At 39.0% G+C, this 25,465-nt stretch overlaps 1 protein-coding gene across 6 annotated transcripts in view; it reads right to left on the minus strand.

Annotated features, from left to right (window-relative positions):
* The window catches only part of ODAD2 (outer dynein arm docking complex subunit 2), a 164,405-nt gene that overhangs the window by 15,466 nt on the left and 123,474 nt on the right, over window positions 1–25,465 (minus strand). The window lies entirely within an intron of this gene.

The following is a 25,465-nucleotide window of genomic DNA, read 5'->3' on the forward strand; positions in this document are numbered from 1 at the left end:
GGTGTGGGTTCCTAGAACTCTTCCTGTTCCCTCTTGGTCCCCACACGGAACCTCAGGATCTGGACCACTCATCTCCGTAACCTTTGACCCTGTCACCTGTTCATTTCCATCCTCACAACAGAACAGCTCCCTTTGCTGCTCACTCCACACATATCTTCTCGGTCCACACTCACTCCACCACCAGTTGCCCCACCATCCTAAAAATGGTCATTCCCTCAGTTCTGATGGTCTCAGCTAGACAGTTTGGAAAGGAATAGTTTAAGCACACCCCTGGCTCAGTTTTAAATGAGTGACAGACTTGCCTTATGCTTCTTGGATTTCAAAATTTGCATTTTTAGGCTCAATATTTAGCTTACAAGATTTCAAATTATGTACCAAAGTGATATGTCTTAGGCGGTACAAATGAAAGAGTTGTATCAAGGAAGGGCTTTGGGGCCCCCCTGAAGTGATACACATAGAATATTGTTTCTGTGTGACTTGAGTCAAAATCCTCCTGAGGAAACCCAGATGGACCTGCATCCCTGAGCCTGCTCCAGGACCAACCCAGAGCTCCTAATCCAACATGTCAATGTAGTCATCCTTTCAATCTCACTTTAAAGTCAATGTGGAACCCAGGTACTATGTGTATCTTACATGTCTGGTAAGATTTTCCTTTTAATTTCTTCCCCCTCACATTTTTTTGGCCGTGATGAGCACAGGTGGGCAGGTCTTTGTTTCCTTGGCAACCAGACAAAGCCTTGGCTGGTCACCTGCAGTGTGATGTGAAAGGCACGATGAGGGAGTCATGGGCTAGCCCTCGAGGAGGGTTAGGGGGTGCAGAGCGAGCCAAGTGGCGGACGGCAGTCCAGGCAAGCAGCCCTCCTCTGCCCCATGTCCTCAGACTCAGAGCACAGGTGTGGGCTGTACCTCTCCCCTTTTACAAAGCAAAGTCTAAGCAGAATACAAGCTAAAAATCAGGCAGGCTTTTCTCAGTTCATCACCCAGTCTCTATCAGAAATGACGTTCCCCACCCATCCCACCATAGAGATCCAGAGAAGGCAGGGAGGCTGGCTATCTCTCAAGGAGAAAGGGGGTAATGATAACAATGACCAATATTTCAACCAGCAGTTAGTGCTCACCATATATGAGGCACCATCAAAGCGCCCTGTACATACTAATACATTTAATGCTCTCAACAAACCCAGAGTTAAATATTATTAATATTCTAGTGTTACAGATGAGGAAACTGCAGCCCAAAGTTACAGAGCTTGGGAAAGCCAGGATTTGAACAACTGGATTCCACGCTTCTACCCATTATGAACACTGCCTCCTTTGGCATGAGTGTCCATGGAGAAGCAGCTGGTCTGGACTGGTCCCTGGACTCCTGGTGCTGGCATTCCCCGAGGCCATCATGCCCACACCCAGTGCTGAAATCTGTAGTCATAGTCAGCTGCCTCTACTTGCAATGATCCCACTCAGAGGCGCCTCTTTGTTTCTGCGAATGCTCCCTGCGGGTCCCCTGCAGACCAAGTGCAATCTGTGGGGTCCAGGCCCTACCAGGGGCTGACCTTCTAGACGTTTGTCTCCACCAGTGGTGCACCATCACCCTGGCACCATGTTGACCTGCAGTGTGCTTAGAGCTTCTCCTGAAGATTGAACCCCTTCCTTTCATCTGCGTATCCTCAGTGGCTATGACAGTTCCGCACTGTTTTGAAGTTACGATGCTCTGCATATTTCAGCTTCAGTAACAAACGAGGCTGAGATGGTTTTGAAATTACTCCTCTGATCCTTCCAGTCATATCCATTTTGAAATGTACTTGAGCTATTTTTCTCTGATACAAGAGAAAACTTGTCAGTCACTCTTTCCACTCTTTTGGGCACAATGTCTGGATCTCTCTGGTTTAATATTCCTAACAGCTTACTTGCGCTCACAGACCGCGTTCCACTGTGTATGTTGTTTTTCAAAGTGTTCCACAAGATTCTTCCCAATACTGACCCTGGAAGAATGTTGCCAAGGACGGGTGCTTCCTCTGTCTACTCTGCCTCTTGTCCCTGTCCCCTTGGCAGGTTTCTCACCCATAAAATCTCACCCCTTGTCAGGTTTCCCAACCATAACAAAGCTTACCCTCCCCCTGCCCTCTGTGTTGTTCCTCCTCAAAAACACACACACATTTCTTTTCAATCGCTTCGGTGTAGAACTTTGTCACAAATGTCCTAGAAATCTACATAATGACCAGTTTGCTCCTTTTGGGGGCAATCAAAGAGTCCATAAACTACCTGTGAGCACATTTCAAGGATTTCCCAAATATACGTAACCAGAAATGCTCATTTTCCCCCCTCTAGCCTTACTGCTTCACATGTAGGGCAAAATGACTTAATGAAGCATTTCAAGAAGATACAGTGCAAATCTTATTCTCCATTAGCCAATGGTATGTTAAAGCTCTCATGCAGTAAAGCTGAACATCTCTTTTTCAGTCTGTCAATTTATTCTGACACAATCCGTTGCTGAGAAAATTAAACAAATGAACATTAGAGGAATAACTAACATAAACAATTAAAAAAAATTATTTCAATAAAGTTGGAGGGTATAAGAAGAAAGTATCAGGGCAAAATGGCTCTGCCAACTTGGCAGGTGGAGTCTCTGATGAAATTTTTACCTTAATGCAACAGAATAGCTTTCTCTTTTGCCCAGCCATGATTTTGAAGCTTTTCATGTACCACAACATACATACTAGAGGGCAGTTAAATTTACTCCGCACCCCCAGCTACATGACCATGGCATATTTGGAGGTGACTATGAGGTGCATTCCCAAATATGGTGCAATGCCTTCTAAATTTACAGTCTGATTTCCTGCTGCCAGTTATGACTGCCAAATGCTTCTGACAGTGCGGCCAGTTTGTGGTGTCCCTAAAAATCATCAGCAATTTGAAAACATTAGCACCCGGCAATAGTCATACTTTGCCATCATTGCCTGTATTTATCACCTAAATTTTCCAGGGGACAAATTGAAAAAAAAAAATCAAAGAGAAAAATTTTCTACTCAAGCAGCAGGGAAAAATACAGAGTTGAAAACCAAGTGCATTAGAGGAACTCAGCCCTTTTCTACATTGTCCATAAATTAAACAGTTTGAGCGCCAGGGCTTAGGTGGCTACGGTGAAGAAAAATATTATAATATGTTTCCCTCTGTCAAATCCTTTTCACTTGGTCTCCACATTTGCAGGCTATTTGGACATTTGGATATTACGGTTATGTGGCAGGACTGAAAATGCGGAGAGTTTCATTGCTTCATTCAACAAATATTTACTATGTTCTGCTGTGTGGCATGAACCACGCCTGGGAATGCAGAGGTGGACGAGATAGGCCTGGCTTCTGTCTTCAGCAACCAGGGTCCCCTGAGACCCACAGTCCCATCATGGCAGAAAAGAAGAGATGCACAAGTCTCAGGAGATACAGATGGGGGCAGGGGGTAGGAGGAGACGTCCCTGAGGTACAAGAGGGAGTCTGAAGCCTGAGAGATGGATGTGGAAACACAAAGTGTGGTGCGGTGGGCGGGGGGGGGGGGGCGCGCTGAAGGGCACTGCAGGCTGAGGGAGGGCAGTGGGGACACCTATAAGGGATTTGCAGAGCACAGACATGTGACATCCAGCCCTCCACCCCGCCCTCTCTCCACTTGTACATCCTGGCTGGTGGCTGCCTCCAAGGGCATGTTTTTCTTCACATAAAAGTAGCCAGAGCTTGCCAAGCCATGCCCCATGAATGCATTACTTTGAGTCCAGGATAAACAGTTTACACATAACAACCCCCAAACCCTAACCCTAACCCAGTTTAGTGGTTTAAACAACCTAGAAGCTTGTCTTCCCTTGTGTAACTCTGCAAATAGTCCAGGGCTGGTAGCGCGGCTCTGCTGTCTTCAACATGCTGGCTAAACTCTAAAGGCTAAAGCTGCCCCAGTGGCCTCCACCCCTCAGCCACTGAGTTAGGAATGGGACCCAGGGATATGCATGCATCCTTGATGTGTTGCAAGAAACACAAGTTGCCCACATCACTTCCTCACACATCCTGTGGTGAAGAACTTAGTCACGTGGTCACAGTTAGGGTCAGGGGAGGCTGAAAAACGTGTTCTGTGCTGTGCTGAACATGGTGGGGGAAGGAAGAGGCAAGATGGTGGCAGAGAGGCAGGCAAGACTCAGGTTGTGCAAGGTCTTGCTCAAAGGAAAGGTCAGTGTTATAAGAAGCGCAGGGACAGACTTAGGAGAATTTGCTTGCAGAACAGGCTGGATCATGGTAGACACAAGCTAAGGTTCCCCCCCAGTGAGTCTCCCTTTTAATTATCATGTGTCTTTGTTCAGCAACAATCCAAATTCTGCATTCAGAGGATACATATCTGAGTCACACAGCCTTGAAGGAGCTACTTGAGAGCTTACATTTCAACAGAAAGGTTTTGGTGGATACAGACAGAAACCTGAAATAGCCTGTATTATTCAGCTTTCCCCTGTCGTGACCCTCGGACATGCTCCGAGTTTATGTACAGTCCCAGGTCCCAACAAACCACACCCCTTTTAAGGTGCAGAGGTGACATCATCTGTAGATAACAAGTGTGGCCTGCACCCTGGCTGAGCCACAGGAGGACCAACCCACTCTCAGGGGTGACACAGACCTGTCAGCGGCCTCTCTGAGGAGCTTCTGATCCCGCCAAGGGTACAGGATCCATCCACATGTCACTCAGCCCCTCAGAAGAAATGCTGCAGGAAGCCAGCACCTTAGACTGTGTCTACACTGAAAACCTCGAGGCCGAGGACATGAGAGCTGCCATCTGATCTGGTTCACTGCACAAGAAGAGGATTTGGTTCTCAGGAAGAGTGCTTTAGATACCTACCCCAAACCCACAGCCTTCACCAGTCAATATTCTGCTCCTGATAAAAACAGCGGCAGCATTTGAATGTACTCCCGGCAGGCAGGCTCTTAATATATACAAATCTCTCTATGTATATTCATTCTTCTCCTTTCATCCTCTCTGTAACCTTCTGAGGAAAATATCATCATCCTTCTGGAAGCAGTAAGGACAACTCAGGGCATCAGGGTGCCTTGGCAGCTGTACCCAAACCAGGACTCAAGCCCATGTCTAGTCTGGCACCAAACACATGCATATTTCTCTGCACCCTGTGTTATTTATTTAATGGGTAGTTTTCTCCCTCAGATTTATCAATTTTCTAAATTGGATTAATGAACCACCTTTGGGATATCTGTCTAAATTACACTTGTATATAGTACATTATGGATCTAAGCCACTAAAATGATTTTTCCCCCAAAACCTATCTAAATTTGCATAAAATCACTGACTCTATCCTATAAAAAGTTCTCATTCTTGCAGAATGGTTTGTGGTAGCTTTAGTGCCTACATGCTGTCAGGATCCTTGCTTTATGGTTCACTATCAAATCATTCTTTTTTATGACAGGCCATCACTTCTTTTAGGATTTCAATGAATATGAAAAATATGGGTAAGCCATACTTGGTTTGCATCTCTCTGATGACTAGTGGCATGAAGCATTTTTCACATGCTTGTGTTTGCCATCCATACGTCTTTGCTGAAGTGTCTAGAAATTTTGTGAATTTTCAATTAAGCTGTTTATCTTCTTCTTGAATTACAAAAATTCTTTATGTAATTTGTATAATACAAGTCTTTTGCAGATATGTGTGTGTGTGTATATATATATATATATGCATACACAAACTAGTGGCTTTGATTTAATTATTACAAGGGTTATCAATTAAATTCTGATTCATCTATTATTAAATTGAACAGTTAACAGAGTTAAAACTTGAAATGGCGCTAAACCATGGCTGCTGCTGCTAAGTCGCTTCAGTCGTGTCCGACTCTGCAACCCCATAGACGGCAGCCCACCAGACTCTGCCGTCTCTGGGATTCTCCAGGCAAGAACACTGGAGTGGGTTGCCATTTCCTTCTCCAATCCACAAAAGTGAAAAGTGAAAGTGAAGTCACTCAGTTGTGTCCGACTCTTCGCGACCCCATGGACTGCAGCCTACCAGGCTCCTCTGTCCATGGGATTTTCCAGGCAAGAGTACTGGAGTGCGTTGCCATTGCTTTCTCCGCTAAACCATGGAGGACCGATTTAATAAAAGTCATACCTAATGAGGATAGTTAGTGAATCATGACTCAGCCTGGGGCTTCTTTTACTTGGCCCAGTGTTTTTGAGACTAATCCATGTTATGGAATGTGTCACTGGTTTATTCCTTCATGTTGCTGAGTAATATTCCAATGGCACAAAGGCAACCACAGCTATTTGTCCACTCACCTATTGAGGGATATTCTGTTTCTGTTTGGGTGACTGTGACTAATTCTGCTGAAACTATTCACAGAGAGGTCTTTGTGTGTATACACATTTTCGTGTTTCTCTTAGGTAGGTATCTGGGAGTGAAAGTGTGGGTCCACATGGCATATTTAACTTTTTGAGAAATTGGCAAACTGCTTTCCAGGGTGGGGGTAGCTGTACCATTTTGCAATTTTGTCAGCAGTGTGTGAGGGTTCCAGTTCTTCCACATCCTTGTCAGCTCTTAGTATTGTCAGCCTTTTGAATTTTAGCCATTCTGATAGGTGTATGGTTGTGTCTTATAAAGTTTTGGTTTGCATTTCTCTTATGGCTAGTGGTGTGGAGCATCTTTTCATGTGTTTGTGCTTGCCATCCATATATCTTTGCTGAACCATCCAGATACTTTGTGAATTTTTTTCTTTTGAACTTTTAAATTTGTCCAGGGGTCTAGACAATTAACAATGCTGTGATAGTTTCAGGTGAATAGCAAAGGGACTCGGCCATACATATACACGTATCCATTCTCCCCCAAACCTCCATTCTCACCCAGGCTGCCACATAATGTTGAACAGAGTTCCCTGAACTATAAATAGGTCCTTGTTGGTTATCCATTTTAAATACAGCAGTGTGTACATGAACATCCCAAACTCCTTGTCCGTTCCCCTGGCAACCTTAAGTTCATTTTATAAGTCTATGAGTCTCTTTCTGTTTTGTAAGTTTATATCATTTCTTTTTAGAGTCCACATATAAGGGATGTCATATATTTCTCCTTCTCTGTCTGACTTACTTCACTCAGTATGACACTGTCTAGGGCCATCCATGTTGCTGCAAATGGCATTACTGCCTTCTTTTTAATGGCCGAATAATATTTCATTGTGTATATATACCTCATCTTCTTTATCCATTCCTCTGCCAGTGGGGATTTAGGTTGCTTCCATGCCTTGGCTATTGTAAACAGTGCTTCAGTGAACACTGAGGTGCATGTATCCTTTTGGATCATGTTTTGTGAATTTTTAGTTGAGTTGTTTATCTTCTTCTTGAGTTGTAAAAATTCTTTACATAGTTTGAATGATTCAAGTCCTTTGTCAGACGGGGACATGCATGGGGACTTGCCCTTTTGTAGAAAACAGCTGGACCCAGTGTTGCTTTAGTCAGGCTCCTGAGGCTCCCCTTCTAGATCCCAGAAAGCCCCACTGGGAAGGTTTCCAGGACTTGTTCAAGCAAGACTGAGGGACATTGTGGCACAAGAAAGGCATGTGTCCAGATATATGATAATCTGTCATCAACACACAATTTCACTTACAACAAACCAGCACCTTTGCTGTCTCTCCCAGTCACAGAGAGGACATCACATGTCCATCTGTGCTTTCCTCAAGCCACGCACAGGCGGCCGGCTCTCCAAGATGTGTCTCTAGGTGACCAGGCACCACAGCTTGGATGAGTGTTTCTACACTTCTTTGGCCAAGATGACAATGTTCAAAGAGGCTTTTATTTTTTACTTCTCTGCATGCAAATTGGAATGAAAAATAGTGGGTCAACATTCTGACATGAAGTTTTACTGGCAAGTGACTGACCATCTAAGAAAAAAGACCTTAGAAATTTATTTTCACAGAAATTTGATCAGATTTCCCCCAATCAGAAAATCATGGTCTAGTGAAAAATATCAACATTTGCAGTAGTCAGTGTGCACATTTTAAGTTACTTCTTACAATAATCAAAGGTATAAATGCTAAGCCCCGAGTTGTAAAGAGACCCCCTCAAACTGCATGCCGATTTTCCTTGCTGTAAATGGAGCATTAGGAGAGCTTTTCTGATTTTTTTCCTCCTCAGGGATTCAAACTTTAAACTTGGGTTATAAAGAATGTTAGCTTAAACTTTAGAAATATTTTTCTTACTTTTACTCACAGGTAAACAAAGACCTAGAGAATGAAGTGATTGAAAAACCAAAAGCATATTGCAAACTAGGATATTATGAACAAGTCTTAACTTGTTAACCAGAAGCGTAAGCCATTCTGTTTGATCACTCCTGAACCACAGACATCGTTGTTTTAATTTAAATATGCACATCTTATAATTAAGCTGATTTTTAAAAATGTAACTCTTGTTGAACACATGTATTTTTAAATTTGTATCCAAAGGCATTTCAAAGGGAGACATCTTACATCATGGCAATGGGTTGCAAAATAGAGAGAGATCACAGCCTCTATGAACTGAAGGGCTTTGTGTTTTTTTAATTAAAAAAAAAAACAAAACTGATTGATCTTGAAGGAAATGAAAAAAAAAAAAAGAAGCCTTAGAAGGGACTGTTAATGCATGCATAATTTCGGTACCTTAAAGACTTCAACTCGCTAATTCAAGCTCTGTTTACTTTCTGTATATAACAGGATTGCTGTTTTCAAGGGAAAAACAGAAGATATTTTCTGAGTGCCAAAGACTACTTATTCATGAAGTCTGAAATACCATTATTATTATTAATTCTTATGTCTAGCATCTGTGAATAGCTTCTTATACGAGAAAACCATTTTGGGTCAGCTGGAGGCCAAAAATAATGAGCTGGCCTCCTGCCTTTGTGCACTGAGGCCAGTAGCTGCCAATTAATAAAATTGATTTTTTTTTCTTTTTTGTTCCCGAGATAAATTTCAGAAAGTGAAAACAAACAGTTGTTGGTGCTTTTTCTAAATTTCCAATGGAAATGATGTATTTCTCAGAAGTTTAAAGACTGACAGCACTGTAAGTAACCAAACAATTACGAGAAGCTTCCCGGTATATTTCTGTGGTTTCAAAAAAGGGCCAAGTCGGAAGGAAAAAACATTCCCGGCATTTTCTGAAGCTAGATAAATACAGAGAAGAAATACAGATGAAACATGGAACTACTCTCTAGAACTCCTGCCAGATTCCTCGACTTTTTGGCAGGCTGATTGAATTTGGCAAATGCAGCCAGTAGCACTCTTTTCCATTAAAAGGAGCAGCGTATACTTTATTTTACCATACTGTTTGTGCATTTTTGACCCTCTCAGACTGACTCTCTTTTTTAAGAAAGTGATTCTTTCTGCAGAGTTGGCTGCAATTGCATTGATTTGAAACGGATCATTTATTACCAAAAAAGCTGTGGGGCAACAACTACTGCTGAAGGGCTCGACGGACCTGCAGATCGACAGGAAAAGCATCTTTTTCTGAGACCAGGAGATGCTTTACCTGGGCCAAGAGCATCTTATGCCAACCTAGCACCTTGATAGCCGGATCCATTCAAATTTCAGGAGTCCCAGACTGTACAGTTCAGGCAAGATAAGCTACCTAGTCCTGTCATTTTCTTTTATCTGTGATCAGAAAACTGTAATAGAGCCCGATGTTCCTAATTTTGGTGACATGATTAGGTTAAGAGAAAGACTCACTCTCCAGCCCCACATCTGAATTCTGTGGACTCTAACACCTCTTAGCCCTAAATTTTTTTATTTGGCAGTGATTCCATAGTCAACTTATTAGGATGTATGAATAACAAGCTCTAGAAATGTGATATTCAGGAACAGATATCAAGGTCACGGTTTCTGGCTTCACCCAACTCAGGAGGGGAGGTGCACATCTGAGAGTCTTCCATGTACTCAGATGGCAATGACTTTTTGTTTTTGCCTTTCATTGGTTTCCTCTAAACTAAATGAAAAAATTTTTTATAAATAGTGTGTTCACTTTTTGCTGTGAAGTTTTTGAATACAGTGTGACAGACAGATGTTTGGTTTTTAAACAGCCCCAAATTCAAGCAGCCTTTGTATGTGAATATTGATTTGACAGTAATTTGAATATATTATTGTTCTGATGTTATTTGTCATCTTGTGCATCACTCTTAATCACAAAGTAGCAGCTCATTTAAAGACAGGGAAAAGCATTACCTTGGTGTGAGTGCCAGGTAAACCCTGTGGTTTCAATTTAAAGTTTGGAGCCAACAGTGACAGATATAAAAATAAGAATCTGTAATTTGCTAAGTTTAAAATCCCAAAACCAACATGTGAAAGCTTCACAGGTTTATATGTGCATAAAATGAAGACTGTTTTGCATAGCATTTTAAATGGTGAAGGAGTGTCTTTTCTTAAACTTCAGTTGACAGTGTAATAGTTTAATCACAAAGTATTTGACAAAAAAAGAGCCAAAAGTTACTGTTTTAAATTTCAGAATGCTAAATCCATACTAGCAGTTGGCAATAGTAAGATCTGGAATACTTTCAGTAAAAATTATAAATAATTACCTCTCACATTTTATGGTTTACATCCATTTAACTCACAAAGCTTGCTTTATGAAAGAGTTCTTTAATAAAAATAAAATACTAATAATAAATAAAGTTAGCCAAAGCTGTTAGCAGAATTTATCATTTTAACAAAAAAGGCACATCATTTTAGAAGTATTAGGTATATTTTTGAAAGACTTACAATGAAACTAACAAAAGTATAAATATATAACTTTAAATACAGGCAATAATAGCACAGAAATTTCTCATGTTGGTGGGTCCAGAAATCTAAGTTGTGGCTTGTCGCATTGGTGTGCCCCTTTCTGCTGCCTTCTCAGCTCACCAGGAACACCCCTAGCTGTCCTCGTCCCTCATCCCCAGGGGCCACCTTGGCAGCCATTTGGTAAGAGAATACACTGTTTTCTCATCCACAGCTGATTGGACTAAGGGTAGGTACTTTTCTCAAACTGTGCCAATCAGATTTCTTTCTCTGAGATTTTTGAATTAAAAATGAAAATAATATGTGGCCTCCCGGGGCGACTGCAGAGTAAACCAGGCCCAAACAGTGGAGACAAATGTGGGAAAACAGAGACAACTCTCAGAGAAAGAATAAAATGAAACAGATACAGAAAGGAAGTGAGAACACAGATGAAAGAAAAGATGCTACAAATGCTGAAGCTCTTTTCCACCCAGCAACTTGTGCTGCTTTCTGGCCCATAAGATCTGTCACAATGCCTATGGTTCTCCTTTGGAGCCCAAGTTTATCTGAGTTGTGTTGTTTGTGATTTCTGGAATCTTAAATGGATCCTACATTCTCTCTATGGGACATTCTATCCATGGGACATTGGGCACATCACTGAGACTGTTGAACTAATGCTTCCCAATCTTTAAAACAGGCATGGTAATGTCAGGATCAGGGGATGACTATGAATATAGTGAGAGAAAGAATAAAGCACCTAGCCCAGCAGAAAACACTAAGTCATTGGCTGCAATTTTAAGAAAAGATTATCCTGTAATATATGTTATAAAAATATATATAATTATTCATATTAACTAATCATTAGTCTAAGAAAAGCACTGCAATCTCTTATTATTAAGTCCAATAGTCTAATATTTGCTAACTTTTCATTTAATGGATGACTCCAAATTACCTGGTGAAATTTAAAATGAAAATGGACTTGCAAGCCACTGTTATCACTATTACTGTTTCCCTCCTTATAGCACTCGGTCTGTGCTTATGTCCACCAAAAAGTTATGTCAAGGATGCTCAGAGAAGCAGCATTTGTAATAGACCAACTCATTCTCACTCTGGGCTTCCCTTCTAGCTCAGCTGGTAAAGAATCAGCCTGCAATGTGGGAGACCTGGGTTTGATCCCTCGGTTGGGAAGAACCCCTAAAAGGCTACCCACTCCAGTATTCTGGTCTGGAGAATTCCATGGACTGTATAGTCCACAGGGTCACAAAAAGTCAGACATGACTGAGCGACTTTCACTATTCTGACTCTAATAGGTAGAGGATTCTTAAAAAAAAATGCTTCATGTTCAAATTATCCATTCACAAATTTTTTCGGAAGTTGGATAAATACTGTATAGTTTGTGACCAAATGTTTGAAATTATAAATAAAATAATATATATTCCCTAGAATAAATTAGAAACTGGTATCTAAAATGAACTAGAAAACCGTATCTGGAATAAATTAGAAACTGGTGTCATTGTTAAAAAAGAAAATAGACTGAAGCTACTTGTGGAGTATAAAGTCTTAGAAAATAAAATAGAAAGAGCCCATCTGCACACAAATCTGTGTGTGAAAATCCTGAGGATTAGGAAAAGATTCAGCTGGATAAATAATAATAATTTGTTTCCTTGGAAAATACTGCAGTGGCTGAGCACCATTGTAGTGGATGCTCCACAGTGTAACTGAGTAGAAAAGTAACTGGTTGATGAAAAGCAGCTCTTCATGTATATGATTACTTGAGAGGTAGCTATAAATGTTAGCATTTAAACTTAACAAATTAAGATTACTAGTGGACTAAACGTGAACTAGTTCATCAAATTTCAGGGCATTTAAACAAAAGGGTGTCCTTTTCAACTATGAAGTCAGCAATGCTGGGGAAAATAAAAGGTTGTTTTATATGGAGAGTAGGAGATTTAAGGATTTTCTTGTTTAAATGGTGGTTTGGGATAAATATATGAAATACCTAAGAAGGGCTTAGGAAAGTTATAGTGACCACATGTTCTGATCCCTAACCAGAAATTATAGCAAATTATAGAAAAAAGTTTTATAATCGCATAAAAATCACATCTAAGTCAACTTTGCAGAATGTGTTCAAGCTACAACAAATTGGAATAGCTGGTAAGGGCAGGAATACTGCAGTATTGTTTGGTTTCTTTTTCTAAGTTTGTCTGAGAGGATGTGCCTTATCCAAGGCTTCTCAAACTTGACTGTGATACGAATCATCTGGGAATCTTATTAAAATGCAGACTCCGATCCAGTAGGTCTGGAATGGGGTCTGAGATTGTGCCTTTCTAACAAGCACCCTGTGCCTGGGACCACACTTTGAATAACAAGCCCTTAGTCCTGGGGCGCCAGGAGAGGCTGAGAGCCAGGAAGGGCCCCCGGCCAGCTGCCTCCAGACCCCACAGTTTTGCCCATTAACAAATATTGAGTGTTTTTCTGATGACAGGAAAAAAAGGTTATTCTGTAGGATAATCATACAACATACACTTTGATATCCTTTCAAAGGCAATTAAGTTAAACTGGATTGGCCCGGACTGGCACACTGTCAGATCCTACATTCCTATTTTCAAAGCTGCAAACTTTGAAGATGGTATTGTAAAGCAGGTAACACATAAATTCAGTCTTGTCTCAGTTAAAGGAAATTTTATTTTTATAATATTAGCAGAAAGTTCTCCTTGTCAGAACTTCCCTGGTGGTCCAGTAGTTAAGAATCCACCTGCCAGTGCAGGGGACATGGGTTCAATCCTTGGTCTGGGAAGTAGGATCCCACAGGCCAAAGGGCAACTGAACCCCTGTGCCACAACTACTAAAGCCCAAGCACCCTTGAGCCTGTGTTCTGCAACAAAACAAGCCACTGCAACAAGAAGCCTGCCCAATGTAGCTGGAGAGTAGCCCCCACTTGCCTCAGTTAGAGAAAGCCCGCACACAAGTGCCTGTGCACCACAATGAAAACCCGGTGCAGCCAAAAATAAATTACAAGTTAATAATAAAAAAGTCCCCCTTGTCTTGTCTTTGATGAGGAACAAATAAAGCATCTTAGACAGACTGTCTTCACACTGGCAGAGGTCCTGGAAAACAGAGTTCCACAACTGCCTGCCCTCCCTAATTTCACGCAGACAGGAGCCACATGATTCCTGTTCACCATGATATCACATCCCAGAGAATTCCAAGTGCACAACCAGCATTTTGTGGGTGCGAAGGATTCATCATTACCAGGGCTCTCTAGCTTTACCTTTGAGGAGGCTGAGTTCTGAGTGTCAGGGGATGACAAATGTCAGTGATGGTCTGGTGCCCTCAGTGGATCAGGGGTTCTCAAATTTCCATGTGTTTCCCCATCACCTTAGGAGCTTGGTTAGAATACAGTTTCCCGGTATTGTTTACAGAGTCTCTGTGTCATTCAGTTTAGGGTAAGGACCAGCAAATATGCGTTTTTCAACACATTCCATATTGCTTTGAGATGGGCAGACTGTGGACCATGCTCTGGGACAGGATGCTGTAATGGACCACAGTACCCTCAGGTGGCCCAGGAGTGGGGCTGCTCCTGATACTCAGAATATTGGTGAGGAGATAGGACAGTTTTGACTCACAAGATGTCATTTGACTTTAGGAATGGACACTCTCATTCATGATATGCTAAGAGGCCTGAGACTTTTACCCCAAGTTTCCAGGTTAAACTTAGATCTTGAATTTAATTTCTTTGATTAGGGATTTCTCATTTTATAGTGTCATAATTAGTAGTATTTATAATGCCTAGAAGTACATCCCTTGGTGGTAAGAGATGCTTTTAAAAGTAAAAACAATACAAAGATTGTGGAAGTTTGGAATATACCTCATGTAGACCTAAAAAGTTGCTGTAGATTAGCAAAAAAGTTTAAATTCAGCACAAAGCTTAATGGAACTGTATTTTAGTTCCAATTTTCTTAATTCTAAAAATGTCAAGTATATACATACACACAGAGCATAAAATGCCATTCATATTAACTAAATTAACCAATATTAACTAATATATTATTACCTTTGAAAAAGGAAGCTACCCTTATTAAGCTCAGTTGGTAAAGAATCTGCCTGCAATACAGGAGATTCCAGTTCAACTCACAAAGACCCACTGGAGAAGGGATAAGTTACTCACTCCAGTATTCTTGGGCTTGCCTTGTGCCTCAGCTGTTAAAGAATCCACCTGCAATGTGGGAGACCTGGGTTCAATCCCTGGGTTGGGAAGATCCCCTGGAGAAGGGAAAGACTCCAGTATTCTGGCCTGGAGAATTCCATGGACTGTATAGTCCATAGGGTTGCAAAGAGTCAGACATGACTGAGTGACTTTCACTTTCAAAGATTAGAAATGTAACATTTTAAATCATAAAATCATCTGGTTTTAAGTTTACATACTATAATTCTTTCTGGTAATAATGTTTAAATGGAATACATTAAGAATATGCAAGAGCTTCAAGGACAACATGAGAGGCTGGAAAATCATGAAAACGAAGGAGAAAATTATAGCATTTTGGACATAATTCAAGAAAGGATGTGAGGGTTAGGCTTAGGAGCAGGCACTCAACCACCACAAGCAAGCATGTTCTCTGCCAAGTCCCATTCCTGTTCTTGCCTCCCCAGCAGCTACTCTGCCCCATAAAGCAGACTCAGTCGTCCAGACACAGCCTTCAGCACCAGAATCTACACCCAGGTGTGCACTGGGGGGGCTTCAACTTCATCGTTCAAGGGGGGTGAAGAGAACAGACTCTGCAACCAGATTCCTTGGGTCCCTCTTTCTCACGACCTGGATGATTTGGGGCAAGTTACTTAACCTCTATGAGATTTTGTTTCTTTATCTAAAAAGGGAGAAAAATGACAATTCCCATCTCACTGGTTAGTGGAGAAGAATGAATGAATGAATATATGTGAATGTGCTTTTAGAATAGAATCTGCACATACGAAGCTGAATAAATGAAAATGATATGACTTTCATTATTATCTAGTGCTTTTGCTTTATATGCAGCTATCCTCTCATCCTGTCCCACCTTTAGCTTTCAAGAGGCGGTGGGTTGTTTTGTAGGGGTGAGGGAGGCTGGTGGGGGGGTGAGGGGGGAGTGAGTGAGCAGACACAGGGTGGATTCCTTCCAGTGAAGCAGAGCTGGTGTGAAAGAAGACACGTGTTCTGTTAGCTCAGACCCTCTGAGATACAGTCAGTTCTCCCCAAATGCTGCCTGAATGCTTGAAAGACCACTGATCACCTCAAGGGCAAAGGCATTGCCTAAAGCTCTCCAATGGAAACTTATACTAAAAAAGAAAAGAGTCTTTCTCATATCAGATTTTTATATGCAGTGTACTTGTCAGAATACAAAGAATTAAGATTAGAATTCTTATTTTCTACTGGAGAGATTCTTATTTTAGAAACCTTCTATCAAATGAAAGCAAAATGCAAAATAAATATGAAGAGGATGTCTCCTATTAGGTTGCATAAACAACTATTAAAGGACAACATGGCTTCGGGCAGTAATTTTTGATTCTTTTTAAAACAGCCAAAGCTTTTATGAAGCAATCTCCTACACAAGTTTAATACACAAAGTGGAAAAAATAACTGCTCTAACATGGGTGACTACACCCTGCCTGCCCTGCTTCCTGGGGCCTGACTACCGGGTGCTGATACTCACCCAGGGGAACTCTAAGGGTCATGAGACATGGTTTGAAATTCACTCATCTAGTGGAAACAGCACTCAACTAGCCATCACAATCATTAATGATGTTATGACCTCTATTGACTGTGCAGTTTCAGGAACTTCACTTACCTGGCTCTTTGTTTTCTCATCTGCAAAACATGTGTTTAAAATGGACAACTTGCCTCTGCCAGCTATCACTTTCCATGAATTTATTACATAAGAGAAAATATAAAAGGAAAATAAGAATTCTGCTTCATGCCAAGATAGGGTAATAGAGACTGGATTTGCTTTCCTGTCTCAAGTAATGGAAAAATATAAAAAACAATGGCCTTCAAGTCATTGGACATCAGATGCAAACAAAGCACAGTGATAGCTAAGAAAAGAGAAACAAAAATGGTGAGCCCTAAAGGGTCTCCCAGCTTACTGCCTAGACAAAATTTACTGCCTGGAGGGACTTTGCTGCCTGGAGAGAGTTTCCAGGTTGCAGCACAGGAAGAGAGAACGCACACAAAGCTCAGCCATCTTCCTGAGCTGAGAGTCAGAGAAGGGAGTCTGGGGGACTATGGTGACTCGAGTCTTCAGGGCAGGTTACTAGAGGGGAGAGGCAAGACCTCGCTCTGCATCAGTGCCCCTGGACCTCTGGGGCAGTACTGAGCATCACCTGTGTGTTGGGAGACCATTCGAGAACAGGAAAAGGACCACCTGAAAGATGGAGCAATCTCTGAAGTTCACACACAGTCAGGAACAATGCCTCAGAGTAGAAGACTTCGCAATTTACAGGGTGTCAGGTAGAATAACCAGAAGGATCTTTTGCCTGGGAAGTGGGGAAGAATGAGACCTACTCTATTCCTACCCAAACAGCATAAAAGCAAGAACTGAAAGGACCTATTTGTGTCAGAGTCGCATAACTGCACCCCAGAACAAAACTCAAGGATACTTATATAAATACAAGAAAAAGATATCCAATACTCAACACATTAAAAACTCATGCTCTGATGTCCAATGATTCATGATAAATAGAAAAGTCAATCGACTGACAGCAACCCAGAAATGATATTAGAACTGTAATTAGAACTCAGCTTTGTACATGCAAGAAACCAGAGAGAAGACTCACCATATTAAGTAGAGATATAAGACTCAAATGGAATTTTGAGAGGCGAGAATTATAGTATCTGAAATGTAAAACTCGCTGAGTGTAAATAAACACTAATTAACATTGCAAAAAAATTATCCTTGAGGACAAAGAAATAGAAATTTCAGAAATTAAAACCCAAAGAAAAAGGACTAAAAAATCTAACACCATGGGAGGGAGCTGGAGGAAAACTTGAAGCAGGCACATATCAGTGGAAATGGAGTTTCCAAGGACAGTAGAAAGCGACGGAGAAAAGGAAAATATTTGAAGAATGGTGGTTCCAAAATTTCCAAATTTGATGAAATTAAGCCCACAGATCCAAGAAGCTCAACAAACCTCAAGCACAAGAAACATGAAAAAAAAAGGCACAAAGGCACATCATAATCAAGTTGCCCAAAATCAGTGAAAATAATACAATTTTAAAGTAGCCAAAGAAAAAAAGACACTTGACATATAGGTGAAGCAACATAAAGACGACAGCAGATTCTTTTCAGAAATAAGGCGAGTGAGAATAAAATGGGGCAATGTGTTTAAAGTTCTGAAAGGAAAAAAAAAAAGTCAGTGTAAAATTCTACACCCAGCAAAAATATTTTTCAAAAACAAAGACAAAATAAAATCTTTTATAGACATAACAGAAGCTGAAAGAATTTAGCATCAAGAGAAGTGTACTCTAAGAAATATTAAAAGTGCTTTGGGCAGAAAGAATAGGACACCAGATGAAAATCTGCACTACAGAACAGAAGTAGACTTTTTTCCTGTTGGTTTAAACATCTGTAAACAGTAACTACTTATAGCCCCAAATGAGGACAATGTATTGTGGATTTTATGGAGTCGCAAGAGTTGGACATGACTTAGCGACTAAACTACCACCACCAGGAGTCAAGTGCGTGGCAATGACAGCACAAAAGTTGAGAGGACAGAAATGAGCTTATGTTGTCTGATTCTTAGACTATCTGTTTCTATGTATGGCGTAACTTGAAGTCCACTACTATGCTGAATTAAATATGTATACTTAAATATGTATACTTTATATATATTAAATATATATACTGAATGTAAATATGTATACTAAAATACAAGAATCATAACCAGTAAGGTGACAGAAGAGATTAAACGGAATAATAAAAAACTTAATAAAACAAAGGGGAGACAGAAGAAGCAAAGAAAGAACAGATGGGAAAAAGAGAAAACAAGCAAGATGATATATTTAAAGCCAGTCATATCAAAAGTACACTAAATGTAAATAGTATAGGATCTCCCTCTTACATTCCCCACAAAGGCAGAGGCTGTGATTTGAATAAAAAAGCAAGTGCCAACTATATGCTGCCTATAAATAACCACTTTAAACAAAGACATACAAACAGATAAATGGATAGAAAAAGCCATAGAATTTAGCATGCTACTAGTAACCAAAGAAAAAATATCAAGGTTTCTATTAATAGTAGAAAATGTAGACTCCAAAACAAAAAATATGACCAGAGATAAAAATCATGTCATAGTGATAAAGCGTCATTGATAGGATATACTATTTCTAAATATTTATGCAACTAATAAGAGAGCGTCAAAATATGAAGGAAACAAAAACTCATAGAACTGCAGGTAGAAACTGGCAAATCCACAATAACTGAATACTTGAACAACAATATTAACCAACTTGACTTTATTAAACTTTATAGGACACTTTACCCCAACTACACCAGAATACTCATTTCTTTCCAGTGGACATAGAATATTAACAAGTCAAACCATGTTCTGGGACATAGAACAAGTCTGAAATGTTTTAAAAATATTTAAATCATAAATGTGTGTTCTTTGACTACAATGGAATTAAATTTTATAATTTAATAACAGAAAGAATCATGTATAAAGGATCATTTATAATTTAATAACAGAAGGATCTCAGGAAGACCACTGGAAAAATCCCCAAGTATTTAGAAACTAAACATCACATCTTTAAATAATCCACAGGCCAAAGAGGAAATCAAAAGGGAAATTATAAAGTATTTCTAATTTAACTTATGAAATGAAATAATAAAAATGAAAATATAACTTATCAAAACTTCTGAGATGCAGTATTAGAGGAAAATTTGGACAACTAAGCACATTTATTAGAAAACAATAAAGGTATCAAACCAATTACCCTGGTTTCCACTTTAAGAAACTAGACAAGAAAAAAATGAGACCCCAAAGTAATCAGAAGATAGGTAATAGAAAAGATCATAAAGGAAATCAATGAAATAAAAAGCAATAGAGAAAAATCAATGAAACAAAACTGGTTGTTTGAAAAGATCAATAAAATTAAGAGACTTCTACCCAGATTGATCAGGATAAAAAAAGGAAGACAGAAATTACCAATATCAGGAATGAAAGTTGTGCTATAACTACAGATTCTATATATATTAAAAGAATAAGGAAATACTTTAAATAACTCTAGGCCAAAGCATTTGACAATTTAGATGAAATAATTCATTGAAAGATACAAGATATCAGAGCTCACTCGAGAAGAAATAACATGAACAGTCCTATATTGATTAAAGAAATTGGATCCTACCAAACATTTAGAGAAGAAATAATACCAGTGCTATAAAACTCTTCAGGAAAATTGAGTAGGAAGAAATACCTCCCAACTCATTCACTGAAGTCAGCATTATCCTGATAGCAACACAGAGGAAAGACATTATAAGCAAAAATAACACTATAAAAACAAATATAAATGCAAAGCTATAAGCAGCATGTCAGCAAGTTAAGTTCAACAGTGTATGAAAAGGATAATACATCATGACAGAGTGGGTTTACCTCAAGAATGCTGGGTTGGTTTAACATTTGAAAATGAATGCAATTCTCCATAATAACAAACTAAAAAAAATCATAAGATGATATCAATAGATATACAAAAAGCACTTGACAAAATAAGCATTTATTTCTGATTAAAAAAATCCTCATTAAAGTAGTAATAGAAGAGAACTTCCCTAACCTGATAAAGACTACCTCTGAAAGACCTACTGCTACCATTAAACTTAATGGTAAAAGAGTGAATGCATTACCTTAAGACTAAGACATCTGCTCTTACTGCTTCTTTCCACCATTATGCAGAGTTTTCTGGCCAACACAATCAGGAAAAAAAGAAATAAAAACATCCAGATTGGAAAGAAGAAAGTCTTTATTTGAGATGACAAGACTGTATGTGAAAAGTTGGCAAGCCACAATCTGTTTTTGTATGGCTTACAGAATATAGAGCAGCTTTTCCATTTTTGTATGGTAAATAATAACAACAATGGCAACAATAAAAGAAAGATGAATCTGCAATATAGACTATATGCCACCCATAAAGCCTAAAATATTTAATATCTGACTTTTTTTAGTATCTGACTTTTTATAGAAAAAGTTTGCCTACTCCTGGTCTAGGTAGAAAATATGACAGATCTCCAAAAACCTACTAGAATAAATAAATAAGTTAGTTTCGCAAGATTGCAGGATATAAGATTAATATACAGAATCAATCACATTTCTATATAATAGCAATTAACAACAGAAATTGAAATTCAAAAATACTGTTTACTGTGGCATCAAAAAAGCTTGATTACATAGGGATGATGTGAGAAACCCATATGATGAACACTACATAATGTAGCTGAGAGATTTTAAGTAAGATCTAATTTAATGGAAACATAGTTCTTTTTAATGGGTCATAAGATTCAATATTGTTAAGATATCAATTTCCCCCTAAGATCTACAGATTTAATGTCATTCCAATTAAAAATGTCCAGAAGCATTTACTGTAGAAAGTTATGAACTGATTTTGAAGTTTGTATGGAAATGTAAAAGAACTAGAATAGCCAAAACAACTTCAAGACAATAAAGTAGGAAGACTTATCCTATGTAACTTTAAAGCTTTTTACAAAGCTGTGGTAATGAAGATAGTGTGGTACTGGCAGAAATATAGATGAATACAACAAGGGAACAAAACAGATATGTATTCACTGATTTTTTTCCCCATAATTGCAAAAGAAATCAGTGGAGAAAGGGAAATCTTTTCAACAAATGATGTCCTTATGCCTTTCCCTAAATTAACTTCAATTCACACCTAGCATCATAAACTAAAATTTCCTCATAATGGGTCATAGACTTAGATGTAAAACCAAAAGTTGTAAAACTTCCAGAAGAAAACATGGAAAATCCTTGTGGCCAATGTGTTAGGCAAAGGTTTCTTAGATGTAACACCAAAAGCATGATTCACTTTTTAAGATCAATTGGATTTCATCAAATTTAATAATGTCTACTCTTTAAAAGACACTGTTAAGAGACTAAAAAGACTAGCTACAAACTGGGAGAAAATATTTGCAAATTATACCTATGGTAAAGAACTTGTATCCATAGTGGTTTTGATTTGCATTTCTCTGATAATGAGTGATGTTGAGCATCTTTTCATGTGTTTGTTAGCCATCTGTATGTCTTTTTTGGAGAAATGTCTATTTAGTTCTTTGGCCCATTTTTTGATTGGGTCGTTTATTTTTCTGGAGTTGAACTGTAGGAGTTGCTTGTATATTTTTGAGATTAGTTGTTTGTCAGTTGCTTCATTTGCTATTATTTTCTCCCATTCTGAAGGCTGTCTTTTCACCTTGCTAATAGTTTCCTTTGATGTGCAGAAGCTTTTAAGGTTAATTAGGTCCCATTTGTTTATTTTTGCTTTTATTTCCAATATTCTGGGAGGTGGGTCATAGAGGATCCTGCTGTGATGTATGTCGGAGAGTGTTTTGCCTATGTTCTCCTCTAGGAGTTTTATAGTTTCTGGTCTTACGTTTAGATCTTTAATCCATTTTGAGTTTATTTTTGTGTATGGTGTTAGAAAGTGGTCCAGTTTCATTCTTTTACAAGTGGTTGACCAGATTTCCCAGCACCACTTGTTAAAGAGATTGTCTTTAATCCATTGTATATTCTTGCCTCCTTTGTCGAAGATAAGGTGTCTATATGTGCGTGGATTTATCTCTGGGCTTTCTATTTTATTCCATTGATCAATATTTCTGTCTTTGTGCCAGTACCATACTGTCTTGATAACTGTGGCTTTGTAGTAGAGCCTGAAGTCAGGTAGGTTGATTCCTCCAGTTCCATTCTTCTTTCTCAAGATCGCTTTGGCTATTCGAGGTTTTTTGTATTTCCATACAAATTGTGAAATTATTTGTTCTAGCTCTGTGAAGAATACTGTTGGTAGCTTGATAGGGATTGCGTTGAATCTATAAATTGCTTTGGGTAGTATACTCATTTTCACTATATTGATTCTTCCAATCCATGAACATGGTATATTTCTCCATCTATTAGTGTCCTCTTTGATTTCTTTCACCAGTGTTTTATAGTTTTCTATATATAGGTCTTTAGTTTCTTTAGGTAGATATATTCCTAAGTATTTTATTCTTTCCGTTGCAATGGTGAATGGAATTGTTTCCTTAATTTCTCTTTCTGTTTTCTCATTATTAGTGTATAGGAATGCAAGGGATTTCTGTGTGTTGATTTTATATCCTGCAACTTTACTGTAGTCATTGATTATTTCTAGTAATTTTCTGGTGGACTCTTTAGGGTTTTCTATGTAGAGGATCATGTCATCTGCAAATAGTGAGAGTTTTACTTCTTCTTTTCCAATTTGGATTCCTTTTATTTCTTTTTCTGCTCTGATTGCTGTGGCCAAAACTTCCAAAACTATGTTGAATAGTAATGGTGAAAGTGGGCACCCTTGTCTTGTTCCTGACTTTAAAGGAAATGCTTTCAATTTTTCACCATTGAGGATAATGTTTGCAGTGGGTTTGTCATATATAACTTTTATTATGTTGAGGTATGTTCCTTCTATTCCTGCTTTCTGGAGAGTTTTTATCATAAATGGATGTTGAATTTTGTCAAAGGCTTTCTCTGCATCTATTGAGATAATCATATGGTTTTTATTTTTCAATTTGTTAATGTGGTGTATTACATTGATTGATTTGCGGATATTGAAGAATCCTTGCATCCCTGGGATAAAGCCCACTTGATCATGGTGTATGATCTTTTTAATGTGTTGTTGGATTTTGATTGCTAGAATTTTGTTAAGGATTTTTGCATCTATGTTCATCAGTGATATTGGCCTGTAGTTTTCTTTTTTTGTGGCATCTTTGTCAGGTTTTGGTATTAGGGTGATGGTGGCCTCATAGAATGAGTTTGGAAGTTTACCTTCCTCTGCAATTTTCTGGAAGAGTTTGAGCAGGATAGGTGTTAGCTCTTCTCTAAATTTTTGGTAGAATTCAGCTGTGAAGCCGTCTGGACCGGGGCTTTTGTTTGCTGGAAGATTTTTGATTACAGTTTCAATTTCCATGCTTGTGATGGGTCTGTTAAGATTTTCTATTTCTTCCTGGTCCAGTTTTGGAAAGTTGTACTTTTCTAAGAATTTGTCCATTTCTTCCACGAACCACTATGAGGTACCATTTCACACCAGTCAGAATGGCTGCGATCCAAAAGTCTACAAATAATAAATGCTGGAGAGGGTGTGGAGAAAAGGGAACCCTCCTACACTGTTGGTGGGAATGCAAACTAGTACAGCCACTATGGAGAACAGTGTGGAGATTCCTTAAAAAACTGGAAATAGAACTGCCTTATGATCCAGCAACCCCACTGCTAGGCATACACACTGAGGAAACCAGAAGGGAAAGAGACACGTGTACCCCAATGTTCATCGCAGCACTGTTTATAATAGCCAAGACATGGAAGCAACCTAGATGTCCATCAGCAGATGAATGGATAAGAAAGCTGTGGTACATATACACAATGGAGTATTACTCAGCCATTAAAAAGAATACATTTGAATCAGTTCTAATGAGGTGGATGAAACTGGAGCCTATTATACAGAGTGAAGTAAGCCAGAAGGAAAAACATAAATACAGTATACTAACGCATATATATGGAATTTAGAAAGATGGTAACAATAACCCGGTGTACGAGACAGCAAAAGAGACACTGATGTATAGAACAGTCTTATGGACTCTGTGGGAGAGGGAGAGGGTGGGAAGATTTGGGAGAATGGCAATGAAACATGTAAAATATCATGTAGGAAATGAGTTGCCAGTCCAGGTTCGATGCATGATGCTGGATGCTTGGGGCTGGTGCACTGGGACGGCCCAGAGGGATGGTATGGGGAGGGAGGAGGGAGGAGGGTTCGGGATGGGGAACACATGTATACCTGTGGCGGATTCATTTTGATATTTGGCAAAACTAATACAATTATGTAAAGTTTAAAAATAAAATAAAATTGGAAGAATAAAAAAAAAAAAAAGAACTTGTATCCAGAATATATACAGAACTCTTGAGATTCAATAATAAGGAAACAAACAGTGAAATTTTTAAATGGTCAAAAAATGTGAACATTTTCTCAAAGGACTTATGAAGCTAGCATATAAACACATTAAAAGATATTCTATATTACTAGTAATTAGGAAAATTGAAATTGAAGCCATGAGATACCATTATACATCTATCAAAACGTCTCAAAAAAAAAAAGATTGGACATACCAAGTGTTGGTAGGGATGCTCCCAAACATTGCTGGTGTGAATGTAAAACAGCATGAACACTTTGGAAAACAGATTTGGCAATTTCTTCCAAAGTTAAACATGTACCATATGATCCAGCCACTCACTCATAGGTATTTACCCAAGAAGACTGAAAGCACATGTCCATACGAGACTTGGACATGAATATCTACAGAAGCTTCATTTGTAATAACCTAAAATGGGAAAGAACTCAAAAGTCCATCAACAAGTGGAAGGACAGACAAATGGTGGTATGTCCATACAATGGAATACTACTCAGCAATAAGACTGAACTAGTGATACATGCGGGAACAGAGACGAAGACAAAAACAACTCAGCTGAACTGAAACAAGTCAAACAAAAAGTCGA

The sequence above is a fragment of the Bos grunniens genome, chromosome 13 (assembly GCF_055505025.1).
Source record: "Bos grunniens cultivar Pamir isolate PY7600 chromosome 13, Bosgru_T2T1.0, whole genome shotgun sequence".
In the NCBI taxonomy this organism is placed as follows: Eukaryota; Metazoa; Chordata; class Mammalia; order Artiodactyla; family Bovidae; genus Bos; species Bos grunniens.